At 40.3% G+C, this 14909-nt stretch overlaps 1 pseudogene; it reads left to right on the top strand.

The window, feature by feature from the left end:
* The first annotated feature begins 6750 nt into the window (after nt 1-6750).
* The window catches only part of LOC139043587 (centromere-associated protein E-like), a 79769-nt pseudogene continuing 71610 nt past the window's right edge, over nt 6751-14909 (top strand).

Here is a 14909-nt window from a genome sequence, read left to right as displayed (position 1 = left end):
AATGTTTCAGTATTTTATTTCATTTGGAAATGATCTAGACGTTCAATTAATACCCATTATTTAACATATTTCAGTATAACTTTAAGGTTTCAAGTTACCAAAAAAGATTTTGGAAACTATTTTTAAATAGATATACTATAAAGAATAATTATTGTTGAAAAGTTCACTTATAAACTTTTATCTTATTACATTTATTTAATTCATTTGCTTCCTAAAAATTATGCTTAGATTAGTCATTAAAACTTCACAAGATATTACACAGCTAATCATCATCTTAAGTTATCTTTCTTGCTGACAAATTCTGTAACAGAGAGCACATGAGCTTATTTGACTTTTGCTAAACCTAGGTAGAATAAAAGTTTTATATTTAATGCTGATAACTCTCAAGAAATGCCTGTTTTAATTAAACCAAAAAACTTAAACTAGCTTTTATTTACTGAAGATTATTCTAGATCACATGAAATTGAAAAACATTTGGGTTAGTTTCTATATTTTTGAGAGTACACTTGATTTATATAAACTCTTGTTTGCCTTTAAGCCAACTAAATAGAGCTCTTTACAAATTAATTTTGGCAATACCGATGCGGGGTTGGTGAGCCGAGGAGTCGAAAGAAAGATTTCTTGGATTCTCAAGGTCTGGCAGTAGTGTTCTTTTATTTAGAGAATAGTGTGGAATAGCATGGGGACAGGATCCATGGGCAGTCAGAGCTGCTGTGTGGGGACAGGACCCATGGGCAAGAGGAGCTGCTGCTGCCACTTCTGCTACAAACATGGGTGGAGAGTAAGGCTAAATTTAAGGCATAGGTATGTGAGCCATCTCTTTACAAGACAAAGGAAAGAACATGTAAAAAAGTTAAAATGTTATCAGTGCAGGTGGGGTCTGGCCATTGGGTGGTCCCACAACTTTTAGATAAGAATCAAATCGGATTCAGTAAAGGCCAGAAGCCACCACCCTAAATCAGTTACATGAGGTTGCCAAACAGTAACCAACTTAAGTCCTTGCCTTCCCCATTAAGAGTTCCCAGAGATAAGGCCATCCTGCCTTCTTCCTGACACAGAGAGGAGGCATCTTTACAGATGGAGGTTTCCCTTACAAATGTAAATGTTTCCCAACAAAGGGCAAGCAAACTCCTCTCCTGCTCCTCGGAGCCTGCTTCTCATCTTCAGTTTTAAAATTAACCAGCCTAAAACCCTCATTAATACCATCTGGAGGTAGAAAAAAATACAGATTTATAACATACATACATAGACAAGCATAAACACGCAAACAGATCAAACAAAGATCTCCTAGCTTTTATCTTAAAATTTTAGCTGAGAGACAGGTATGGTAATGCAAGACTCACTAGTTTATAAAAAAATCAGTTTCATCCAAGTTGTGTTTCTGGCAGAGGGAGTAAATTAACTGCTCAGATGGCTAAAGCTTTTTACTATTATTTGTGGAAGAGATTTTCAATAAGCCTAGTTTTCAAAATTGCCTTTTCTTTTTCTTTCTTCTGATATGAATGACCTTGGTTCCTAGAGAAGACCAGGTAGAATATTTACATTTCAAAAGGCACAGAGAAAGAATACAAGTTCCACTTAGAAGGACTTTTGTTTCTGAAGCCCAGATCCTTTAGAATATCTGCAAGCCTTCTGAGATGAATATCGGAGGTTTTGGATTGGTAAAAAAGAGAGATGGGCTTTGAATTGTTTCTAGATCCACATTTCTGTTCTTGTAAAGACTCAATTTGTAAGACAAGTATGGTTGTTTTTAATTTCTCAGAGAATGGGATTGCAACCAGATTAATATCAAGGAGGGACCCCATCTACCAAGCACATTATCCTCAGTTTGCTTCTTTATATCAGGGAGAAGATCATCAACTAAGATGGAAAACAAAAGATCCCTATGTTCTAGAGTTAGAGCTGTGTGTCTTTGGAATATTTTAGTAAATTCTTCCACAAAGATTTCAGAATGTTCTTCTTTCCCTCTGGGTATATAGTTTCATTCTAGCTTAGGGGAGAAGGCCTAAAAAAATTGTTTTCTATCAGGCTCTAAATATCAGCTTCTTATTGGGCCAACTTTTGACCATAGAGATACTTAAAAAAATCCTTTTGAATATCTTGTCAGATTTCAGCCAGGGCAAATAGTAAATATTCCTGGCAGTACTGAACAACTCCATGGACACAAGAGGTGTCCTCAAAGAGGAAAAAAAGATACTACCTTCTCAGGATCCAGAGCCACTCTCCAAGATAATCAAAGCAAGAAAGAAATAATTCCCCTGAGAGCTGGCAACAGTGGGTAGAATCCCAGCTGCAAGTGGAGTGCAACCCACATTTCTGTCCAGCCATGTCCAGCTGCAGATGGGGTGCAACCCACATTTCTGTCCAGCCATATCTAGCTGCAGATGGGGTGCAACCCATATTTCTATCCAGCCATATCTAGCTGCAGATGGAGTGCAACCTACATTTCTGTCTTGCCTTATTGTAGGGGTCCACAACCCGGTGATTGCCAGGCCAATTTCTCTGGCCACTAAAGGAGACAAACAATAAGGCAATAGTTATCCCTAGGAGGGAAAGGATCAACAACCAATGGGTACCTGAAAGCAGATTCATACTTTCAGTCAAGATCTAATTCTTACAAATGTTTTGTCCTGCCAATCTGAGTTTGGAATAGAAGGAATAATGTGAAATTTTACCTTCCTCTCTCAACCAGGCACCACAGATAGAGATCTGGAGGGTGACTTTGGTAAGAATTCTCACCCTTTGGCAGCTTCTACCAGTTTTCCTGGATCCTGTCTGCAGGCTCTGGAGCGAGTGGGGTGTCCCAGCAGGCCTCATCCTGGTACCAGACACAGTAGAGGAGGAAAAATAATTTTCCCTCTTCGTGTTTTGTGTTTGGCTGAGACCCCTTTTTCACCAGGGCATCTTCTAAATGGATAATCTTAGCTAGGTTAAAAGTTCTCCACCATGGCCACTATAATTCAAGACTGTCTTTGGCAAGGTTAACTTACTTGCCCATCCTTGAAAGAAAATTTTATCCACTCAAGGCCTCACACTGGACCCAGTCCAGCTTAAGTCACGTCCAGTCCAGACCCAGACCCAGCCCAGGTTTTTTTTTTTTTTAGATTTTATTTTCCCTTTTTCTTCCCAAAGCCCCCCGGTACATACTTGTATACCTTCAGCTGCAGGTCCCTCCAGCTGTGGCATGTGGGACGCCACCTCAGCATGGCCCTACCAGCAGTGCCACCGCCGTGCCCAGGATCAGAACCGAGAAACCCTGGGCTGCCAAAGCGGAGGCGTGAACCCAACCACTGGACAACAGGGCCAGCCACCCCCTCCCCTGCCCCCGTACCGCCCAGCTTGTAAGTCGGACCCAATCTGACTCCCGTCAGTTTCCAGACCCAGTCTGGAAAAAGAAATGTTCAAATAAAGTTTGAAAACTCATAATGCAAGAGCTGCAGAGCTAGGATCCCAGAAGGACTTAACAACCACCTCCAGAGGCAGCGAGAAAGCAGTGAGCTCAAGGGGCTCCACACACACCCACCTGGTTGCTCATTTCTCGGGGGCAGGCACCTTCAGGGTCTCCCTCAGTTCCCTCATTTAACACCAGGACTGTCAACAGGTACAGAACTGTTAAAAGACAAACTTAGGGATACTTAAAAATTTTAAGAGTTTATTTGAGCAAAAATCAATTTGAATTGGGCAGCATCCAATGTAGCAGATAGAAAGGAGCCCCGAGGGGCTGTACAAGATGAAAAACCTTTATAGGCTGAAGGGAGTGGGGACAAGGAAGTTATACTAGGCAAGCAAATTAGTTATTGAAAAGTCACTTTCCTTTAGAGGATGGAAGGGGCCTATCAGGCAGATTACCTAACTAGTGCTGGTGGGGTGATTCCTGGTTGACTGGTGTAAAGTTCCTTCTCTGGGAAAGCTGAACCTGTAATTAAGTTAAGTCTTGGTTTGATGACGTGGGGCTTAGTATAAGTGACTCCATTTTGGGCCTGTTGTCTTGTTTTGAACAGATTAAAGAACTTCAGTTATGGAACTTCTGGAGAGGGAGGCTTGAAATTTGGATGCAAGCTATTGCTCTAAGTGGTAATTAAAATTTTTGTTGATTAACTTTTTTCTTGCCTGAAAGATTAATACATGCATATGATAAAAAATTTAAGTAGTACAAGAAGAAGCACAGTGAAAAGTAAATATTCCCACATCTGATCCCTGAGTGCCAGTTTGTCTCGCCAAAGGCAACTGTGCCATTTCCTAGAGTGTTACCCTCAAATTAATCTGTAGATATGGACCTATATGTATCTTTTTCTGTATTGCATATCTTTTTATATAAATAGGTACCTGCTATACAGGCTGTAGTATACTTTGCTTAAAATATGATCTTTACATAAATATCTTCATTCAATTCAAGAAGGTAAAGTGAATTTCTGAGGCATGTTAATTGCACATACTTGCATGTTGGTGTTCTCATTATTTTTTCCCCCAAACTGTATTCATTTCTGCTAAAGCTGCAGAGGGCACCGTGGTCCTTCCAGAGGGAGGCATGGCCTCACATAGTGTTTGGCAGTTCTTGATTATGGTGCAAATTTTAGGGGTCAGAGAGCTCCTGGTATTACAAATATACATGAATTTGAAATACTTACCTGTGCTCACTTACTTTATGAATTTCATATAAAATTAATTGCAATGTATATTTATATCATTCCATCCCCTTCAACAGGAGTAATTTTTGTTTAATAGATAAACAGTGTTTAATTTCAAAAGCACAAGTCTTTAATCTTGCAACAATTATCTGCAATGATTACAGACATAGTGTCCCTTTCCTTTTAGTCATGGTTACACAGGAGTTCAGTGGCAGATGGAAACTGTACTGGCTTGGGTCAGTCCAACTCCACCATTTATAAGCTATGCCACACTAGAAAATCATTTATCTTGTAATTCACCATTGTCCCATCCACAAAATGAGAAAATTGTATGAGAATATTTCTAAGGTTCCTTTCAGCTTCAATAAGTCTATGACATCTTCATAAAAAAAGAAACTTGCTAAAATTGAGTATGGATGAGTGTCAAATAGAATACAGATGTATGAGAGGAAGGGAAAAGCAACCTAGGTTACAGAGAAAATCTAAGGTAGTCAGAGTGTTGCAGAGGCTGATGGCAGTCCACCAAAATCCACTCTCCTCTTTCCAACCAGAAAGCGAGACTACATTCCCAGCTTGTGTTTGACAAATAAAAATGGCAAGCAATAGGATATATTGGAGTATATGAGCAAGCCATTTGGTATAAACCTAATTCGGCCTGACCTTGTTTTTTCCAAAAGGGCCTGACTGTGGCTGTTGAGCACGCATTGCATATCTGCTTAGACATTTCCTGTGGCAAGAACAAAGGCCCTCGAGATAAAGGTGCAACTTCCCCCCACATTGGCATTTCCTTAGGGATAAGCATCTTTCCTTAGGCTAGGAACTGATTGCTGCACTCACCTTTGACCACCCAGCTCACCTGTGACCACTCAGCTGGAGACAACAGACTGCCACCCTGCTGCGTTCACTGAGACAGAAGACCTACCTGCTGTTTCCATCAATCGCTGTGCGGACAGAGCAGTCTCGCGACTACGGTAAAAGGGACATTTCAATCCTATGTGAAACATCCTCTCTGGGGGTATATAACCACTCTGTGCACCCCACTTCTTTGGTGCCCTTTCTTCCTTTGGGAAGAAAGGCCCTGGGTTATAATCCTCAGATTTAAGCTCAGAATAAACTCACCCAAATTTTCATTTATAGATTGATTATGGATTATTTTCCTTGACAATGTCAACCACTTAACATATTTATTGGCATTTAATGTGTTTTCAGTCATTTGCTACTGTCAACAATGCTGCAACTGATAGCCTGATATACATGTCCTTGCACAGTCATTCAAATATATGTATACATTCTTAAAAGCAGAATTGCTCGCATAAAGGGTACATGCGCCTTCCAATTTTTGATATTGCCGAATTACCTTCCAAAATAGTTTTATTAAATCAATAGTGTTTTCTACTCCTAAACAACGAACAATTATTAGCAACTGCAGGTCATGTTTTTGGTGAGAGAAAGGAGATAATTCTTGATGCTTCTTAAATCAACTAAGAAAAGGACTGAAAGGAAATGAAATTGCCTAAAGAAAATGTTAATACTTTACTGGGATACATATTTAAAACAAAGGAAAACCAAGCACTATTTCTGGGAAAGAATTCAGAATCACTTTTCCACTTTCGCTAATAAAAGTTTGAGCTCATTACTAAGTGAGTTTTTCCACTCTTCAATAATTCTTTTCCTAAGTCAACCTTTTAGGAACTTACAGCCAATGGGAACAGGAGTTCAAACAAAAAGAAAGAGGAAAAACCTAAAACTCACAGTTTCTAAGGAGCACAAGATTCTTTTGTTTCTGGGCTGGGTAGTAACTTTCAACTCTTGTCGTTTTAAGGGTTTTAGATTAAAACAGGAAAAAGTATGACTGCTTAAAGGTGGTAATTCTCTTTTGATTGTGGAAAAAAATTTCTCTGCCGTGTTTTCCCACCGATTGCGAAGTCTTCAAGGATGGGCGACGGACGGCGTTCGTACCGGCTGCCCGCCCTCCAGAGGCTTCCAGCAGACGGCCGTCGTCTCCGCTGCCGCCAGGACAGCCGCCCTCCGCGCCCCGTGGCCGCCTCTGCTCCAGACGCTGGAAACGCGCCTCCCCCGCGGCGAGCGTCCGGGGACGCAGGGGACGACGCGTGACGCCACGGGGCCGCCGCCCAATCAGACGCGGCGTCGCGGAAATTTTGACCTTTAAGGCTGCGCCGGCGTCGAGCCGGCCGGCGCTCGGCGGGATGGAGGAGGAGGCGGCGGTGGCCGTGTGCGTGCGCCTGCGGCCGCTCAACATCAGGTAGGCCGTCGGCAGCTCGGCCGCTCGCCCTTGGTGCGCGGTCCCGGCCCGGGCGAGAGACGGGCCGGCCGGGGCTTCTCTCGACGCTGCGCAGCCGGCTCCCTGCGCGCTGGCCGCTGGCCCGGCCGCCCGGTGTCCCGGGGCGCGAGGCCCAGGCTGCTCGCTGCGCCCAGGCTTCGCTCCGGCGGCGGCTGGCTCAGCGTTCAGGACGCTGCGAGCCTGATATTCGCCCATTTGGAATTCTTTCCTTTTGGTACAGTGTAGACACTACCGTCGTTGCCCCGTGGATCTTACATTCTAGAGGAGGAGACACAGAGGTCATGAACCCTATAGAGAGAGCAGGAAGGGCAAGAAATGATGTCTGTTTGCTTCTCTAGTCTCTGCCCCTCCCTCAGAATACTAACACATTTTTGCATTTGAGAAATATGTGTTAAATGTTACTGTGTTAAATAAAGGGGAATATCAAGACGAGGACTTCCCTCTTGTCTAGGAGCTCATTATCTAATGCGTTAGAAGACAGCTCCGGAACAAAACCATCACGACACTGTGACAGGTGCTGTGACGGGCAGGTGGGGAGTGTGCCGGAGGGGTCATTAGCCCCACAGCGAGATGACGGCGTGGGAGACGGGCAGGGCTGGTGTCAGGAAAGTCCTGACACTTTTCAGGGAGAAAGAATAGTTACGTTACTTGATGGAAACGGAAGTCGGGGTATTCCAGGCACAGAGGGATTAAATCTCTTCTCTTGGGGGAACCTTCAGATAGTTGATTTGTCTTGAGTTAGGGTGTATATAGGAAGTCAGAGGAAGCAAAGGTTGAAGAGAGAAATAAACATGATCGAAGTCTCACGTGCCGTGTGTTGAGGATTTCGGATGGTTTTGAAAGATGTTAAGCAAGAAGGATAATCGGAGTTGCGTTTGAATGTATCTTTTCAGCATACAGTGCTGGGTGGGGGAAGGGCGTGAAGACCTTCCCAGGGACGCTCCGGTGAGAGGGCAGGAGGTCAGGGAAGCCCCATTGAAGAGTGGTGACCCCTTAAAGGTGGACTTTCCACATTTCTCCCAATTATAGTATAGGTCATTACCATCCTTTAAAATATTCTTCAGAAGACGAAATCTTTTAAATTATCTTTCATATAACAGACTTCAAAACTAGTTATAAAATGCACTGTTTTTATTCTTTTAGAGAAGAAGCTCTTGGAGAAGATACGCAAGTTTACTGGAAAACTGACAATAATGCTATTTATCAAGTTGATGGAAGTAAATCCTTCAATTTTGGTAAGCTTATAATAGCATCAAAAGTAAACATATTATCCTTTTCCTTTTAAGAGTACAAAAGGCTTATCCAGAATACTGGATTTGACATTAAAGATAAGACTAAGCCGTCTGTAAACTGCTTCAGTGGAAGATTTGAAAAATTGCTCATCCATCCTTTATGATAAGTAAGATAATGAATTGATGTTTAAAACACAGTTATAGTCATAATGCCTTATGACTGAAACTAACATTTTTCCTCTTATTCATTAGTGTATTTGTGGCCTAAGACTCCGTAAGCCCAAAATATGTTGCTTAATGTCAAGTCATCTTTAAGATCTTTCAGTTAGGTATATTCTTTCCACAATTATTTTCAAGAAAACTCTTTAAAGAATAAATAGTGAAGATATTCCTTCTTGGCTAGAATACAGCGGGTACCTACTGCCCCTTTTGTGGAGCTTGTCATATGGTGGGAAGAAAGACTTTAGACTACTAATTACACTTATGATGACATGGCTTTGTGGGAGTTTCTAGCAGGGGATCTAACTAGCTTAGGTACCCGGCACCTGTAGGATGAGCGAGAGCTAGCTAGGGCAAAAGGACTTGGAGGCCCTCAAGGTTGGCCAGGCTGATTTGTGTATTGATTTAGCACATTCTGTATAGTGCTGACCATGTGCCGGACACTGTTCTAAGCACCTCATATATATTAACTCATTTAATCCTCCTAACAAGCCCATGTGATAGGTACCTTCCCATTTTAATGAGGAACTGAAACGCAAATCACACAGCCAGCAAATGGAGGAGTCAGATCTGTGTTCCAGCCACACTGCCATGCTGCCACGTAGGCACCACAAAGCACAGTAAGGTCCCCTCAACAACCTTAGGAGTGAGAGTGATTAGGTTGTTGACTTAGTGTTATGCTAGAAAGCCAATATCTAAGCCTTTAGAGTAAAGATGTATAGAATAGAAAATGATTCCTGGTAAAGGACTATTTGATAGTATCAACATAAATTTTTAAAAGGTAGAACAGTATGTTCCAGAGATGATAAAACCAAGAACAAGGGATACACAGGCATTCTGACTCAAGTGCTGCAGGTTCTCAGTAGCTGTGTATGCTCACAAGGGGTTTGGACTCACCTACCTGTCTGAAGCAGCTGGTATTAAGATTTGAATCATCCTGCCATCTCTCCTTGCCCTGAACTCCTGACCCCTGGCAGCATTCAGATGGCACTTTGGTTTCCCATAGGGTTCTACCTGCAAGTGCAGATGTTGGTCATGGTGCAAGCCGTGTGAGCACTGAATTTCTCAAGACAGTTGATACATTTCCCTCCTGACTGACAAATCCATTTCTTGGGGGCTTTCTAATGTGAGCCCATCACTGAGAGAGTGGTCCATTTTTGATGCACCAACAAAGGAGAGACCACATCCTGGACTGGTGGATTCATCATGGCAAGTGCTACCTAACCCCAGCCCTCAGCAGCCAGCCAACCAGCTGTTCTCTGTAACACTTCAGCTTGGCTCGGTGCTTTTCTTCCAATTGTCTGTGTTTCTTGGTTTAGTTTGAGCCAGGCCTTCTTGCTAGATATGTTATAAACACTAAAATTTCTCAAAGAATAGTAATAGTTTGCATTTCCTAAGTATTAACCATATGTTCACAGTAATTCTCTAAGGAAGATAATATATATTCACTTTACAGGTTAGGGAAGTGAGGCACAGAGACATCATCCACGTTGCCCGAGGTCACATAGCTTCTAAGTGACAGAACCAGGATTTGCAGGCAGTCTGATTCCAGATCCCCAGGTTCAGCCACTATGCCTCACTGCCTCTTGAAAGCACATAAGATAGCTGACTTGTGTTTTTTTGTGTGAGAACCAGCACATTTTACTTTATAGAGAAGTGTATTTTCAGAGGACCAATAAGTTGAAGAAAATATTGTGAGTTAAATATTTTATCATACCATATCCTGACAATTTTATTTCTTTGGGCAGCTACTAATTCAAAGTGAAAACACAGTTGATTTGTTTAGTTTAACTTGTGTGGTTTTTTTTTTAGATCGTGTCTTTGACAGTGATGAATCTACTAAAAATGTGTATGAGGAAATCGCAGTACCAATCATAGATTCTGCCATACAAGGCTACAATGGTTTGTATCCACTGCAGAAACGTTTTATTTAGTCTTGGGTGTGTGTTCAACAGTATTGATAGTTTTACATACTCTCGATGCTTTTTCAATCTTTGTGTGTGTGTGTTTTTGTGTCCCCAGGTACTGTATTTGCCTATGGGCAGACTGCTTCAGGAAAAACATATACCATGATGGGTTCAAAAGATTATTTGGGAGTAATACCCAGGGCAATTCATGACATTTTCCAAAAAATTAAGAAGGTAAATAGCCAAATTTCCGGTACATACGGGTAAAAGCAGTCACCTCTTGTCATGGTGGAAGGAAGCAGGTTTACAGTTCTCTTTCGATTATCCACGGGGAAGGAAGAAAGGCATAGCGTACATTTGCTTTCCCCACAGCCTTGCTTTAGAGCTTAGAGTCCTTTCATTCTTTCCCTTGAATCCTGAAGCAGTGCTGCTCCTGTCACAAAGCAGGCATTGAGGAACAAGAAATCTTAACCCTGCCTTTGAGGAGCTGTCCGTGATCGTTCAGGAGCAGGAGAGGGTAGATGTGGTGAGAAGACCAGGATAGGCAACCTAATCAGTTAAGGCGGGTTTTCAATTTGTTTTTTCCTTACTGTTTTAATGATTTTTAATGTTCTTATTTGAATTGAACATCTGTTTGTAGGGTTTTATTTTAAGCTTAGAGAGTTGGACTGGGCACCCTCTTCTTCGAATTTTATGATGCCATACTTTTCATTATTTCTGAAACAATGCTTTTATATTTCTTTTTTTTTTTTTTAAAGATTTTATTTTTTCCTTTTTCTCCCCAAAGCCCCCCGGTACATAGTTGTGTATTCTTCGTTGTGGGTTCTTCTAGTTGTGGCATGTGGGATGCTGCCTCAGCGTGGTCTGATGAGCAGTGCCATGTCCGCGCCCAGGATTCGAACTAACGAAACACTGGGCCGCCTGCAGCGGAGCACGCGAACTTAACCACTCAGCCACGGGGCCAGCCCCAATGCTTTTATATTTTTGTGTTTACTTTTGTCAATATAGAACCATAGGATTTTTTTTGTTTGTTTTACAAAGATAACTTCTCAAAGAATATTTTAATGTTTATTATGAGCACATCAACATTCAGTATTAGGTTTTCATAACTGGGTGATCTCTGATGTTTTTACATATGTTTTCCCCTAGTTTCCTGATAGGGAATTTCTCTTACGTGTGTCCTACATGGAGATATACAATGAAACCATTACAGACTTACTCTGTGACACTCAAAAAATGAAGCCTTTGATAATTCGGGAAGACTTCAATGTGAGTAACAGTGGCTCAAACAATACAGTTACTTATTGGGATTATAGTTCATGAACATTAACCTTTACTTTCCATTATTTTTTAAAATGTCTCCTGTTTCTGTGATTTGTTTTTTGTTTTCTTTCTTAAATGTTTATGAGATCATCTTTTAAGTGATGTGTATCATTTTGAAATGTTGACAGTTGTAATATTTTTGTGTAAGGGCCTCAAAAGAACAAGATGGAAGTATCAGGTTAGAATTTGGTGTGCTTTTGTATAGGATATAAATTGTAAATATCATAGATTTACTTCTTATTTTTATACAGAGTAATATTCTCCATTTTCTACTTTTAACTTCTACAAATTAATTCTGTAATAGTTTGCACCTTCTCTTGAGATGCACACTTTTAAGTGACTTCTATTTCTCTACTCTTCCCATCATTAACCTTGTTTCAGAGGAATGTATATGTGGCTGATCTCACAGAAGAAGTTGTTTATACACCAGAAATGGCTTTGAAGTGGATCACAAAGGGAGAAAGTAAGACTTTATGCTGTATTTCCTCAAAACACTTGTAGAATAGTAAAAACTATTCACTTGAATGTATTTAGGCTTCAAATCACACTTTTCACTTTTAAGCTACAGTAAAAGTTAATGTTTTTCTTTGGATTTTAATATATGCCGCTGAAATATGACTCATTTTTACAGAGAACAGACACTATGGAATCACAAAGATGAATCAAAGGAGCAGTCGTTCTCATACCATTTTTAGGATGGTGGGTAATTCTCTCTCTACTTGGTCTTTCCAATTAAGAAGACACTAATTTTTCTACAAGTTGCCTTTTCTGTCTAGATTTTGGAAAGTAGAGAGAAAGGTGAACCCTCTAATTGTGAAGGATCTGTCAAGGTGTCCCATTTGGTGAGTATTGGTAAACCCTGCTAATGTACTCTATGGGCCAAAGCAAAATTTAATTCAGCTGCTGGATGTTTGGTTTCATAAGAACTGTTAACTAAATAGGGAAAAACATCTATAAATTGGTAGTTTATTCTTATCGGTAGCATGAGATAACTAGTTAAAATATAGGAAAAATTCGGGGGTCTTTCTTCCTGTTATGTTATGGCTGCCATCTCCTAAAATTTAGATGTAATGGTTGTAGGAGTTGAGGCCTTTCCTAACCAGTAACGAAAGAGGATTTGGGTTTTTTTTTCCAATCTACATTTAAAACTTAAAGTAATCTTGGAATTTGGTGATTTTTTTTTTAACTTAGTCTCAGCCAGTAGAATTGAGACTTGTGAGATCAACAGAAACCTAGATGGGATGGTTAAAAAATAAATCACATATTCAAGTTCGTTCTTAAGTACAATAAAAAAATACGTTTTATATTATGAGCACAATGTTTTATGGTTTTTATTTTTTTTAATGAAAAAAAATTACATTTATTTAACCGATGGAAATGTTGCCACTGTTGACGATGTATTCAAAGTATGCATTCTGTAGATGGCACTCTCTTTGGTTTACAGCACAGGCCTTCCCATGCATCCTCCAAGTTGTGTTGGATCATATGCTGATTCACCCAGAGTTTCTTTTTGTTTTCAAATGGAGTGTTTCTTCCAATAAACTTTATTTTTCCCCCAAGGTAGTTTCTTTCTTTCTTTTTCTTTTTTCTTACTGTTCTGTTGGACATGCGTGTCAGTGAAAGCAAATTAAAATGAATTGAGGGGGTTTGCGGCATTCTACAGATCTGAAGAATTTATTGCAACAGGAGAAACCATTGTGGTCTTTCTTATCATTTAATTTTAACAGTCCGTAGATACTGGGACTTTTTGTTCCCCCTTAATTGCAATTTTTCTCCCAAATGGTGGGTTGAATTTATTTATTTATTTATTTATTTTTTATTGAGTTAATGATAGGTTACAATCTTGTGAAATTTCAGTTGTACATTACTGTTTGTCATTCGTGTTGTAGGTGCACCACTTCACCCTTTGTGCCCACCCCCCACCCCACCTTTCCCCTGGTGGCCACTAATCTGGTCTCTTTGTCTACATTTTTAAATTCCTCATGTGAGTGGAGTGAATCAGAGATTATCCTTCTCTAACTGGCTTATTTCACTTAACATAATTCCCTCAAGGTCCATCCATGTTGTTGCAAATGGGATGATTTTGTTCTGTTTTGCATCTGAGTAGTATTCCATTGTATATATATATACCACATCTTCTTTATCCATTCATCTGTTGATGGGCACTTAGGTTGCTTCCATATCTTGGCTATTGTAAATAATGCTGCAGTGAACATTGGGGTGCATAGGACTTTTGGAATTGCTGACTTCAAGCTCTTTGGATAGATATCCAGTAGTGGAATGGCTGGATCGTATGGTAGTTCTATTTTTAATTTTTTGAGGAATCTCCATACTGTTTTCCATAGTGGCTGCACTAGTTTGCATTCCCACCAGCAGTGTATGAGGGTTCCATTCTCTCCACAACCTCTCCAACATTTGTTAATATTAGATTTAGATATTTTTGTCATTCTAATGGGTGTAAGGTGATATCTTAGTGTAGTTTTGATTTGCATTTCCCTGATGATCAGTGATGATGAGCATCTTTTCATGTGCCTATTGGCCATCCGTATATCTTCTTTGGAGAAATGTCTGTTCATGTCTCCAGCCCATTTTTTGATCGGGTTGTTTGATTTTTTGTTGTTGAGTTGTGAGAGTTCTTTATATATTATGGATATTAAGCCTTTGTCAGGTATATGACTTGCAAATATTTTTTCCCAGTTAGTGGGTTGTTTTTTTGTTTCAATCCTGTTTTCATTTGCCTTGAAGAAGCTCTTTAGTCTAATGAAGTCCCATTTGTTTATTCTTTCTATTGTTTCCCTTCTCTGAGTAGACATGGTGTCCGAAAAGATCCTTTTAATACTGATGTCAAAGAGCGTACTGCCTACGTTTTCTTCCAGAAGCCTTCTGGTTTCAGGTGTCACCTTTAGGTCTTTGATCCATTTTGAGTTTATTTTGGTGAATGGTGAAAAAGAATGGTCAATTTTCATTCTTTTACATATGGCTTTCCAGTTTTCCCAGCACCATTTGTTGAAAAGACTTTCTTTTCTCCATTGTATGCACTCTGCTCCTTTGTCGAAGATAAGCTGTCCATAGGTGTATGGTTTTATTTCTGGGCTTTCAATTCTGTTCCATTGATCTGTGCACCTGTTTTTGTACCAGTACCATGCTGTTTTGATTACTGTAGCTTTGTGGTAAGTTTTGAAGTCAGGGATTGTAATGCCTCCCGTTTTGTTCTTTTTTCTCAGGATTGCTTGAGCAATTTGGGGTCTTTTGTTGCCCCATATAAATTTTAGGATTCTTTGTTCTAATTCTGTAAAGA

This window comes from Equus asinus, unplaced genomic scaffold (assembly GCF_041296235.1).
Source record: "Equus asinus isolate D_3611 breed Donkey unplaced genomic scaffold, EquAss-T2T_v2 contig_3, whole genome shotgun sequence".
Lineage (NCBI taxonomy): Eukaryota > Metazoa > Chordata > Mammalia > Perissodactyla > Equidae > Equus > Equus asinus.
This window is presented reverse-complemented; position numbering and strand designations above follow the sequence as displayed.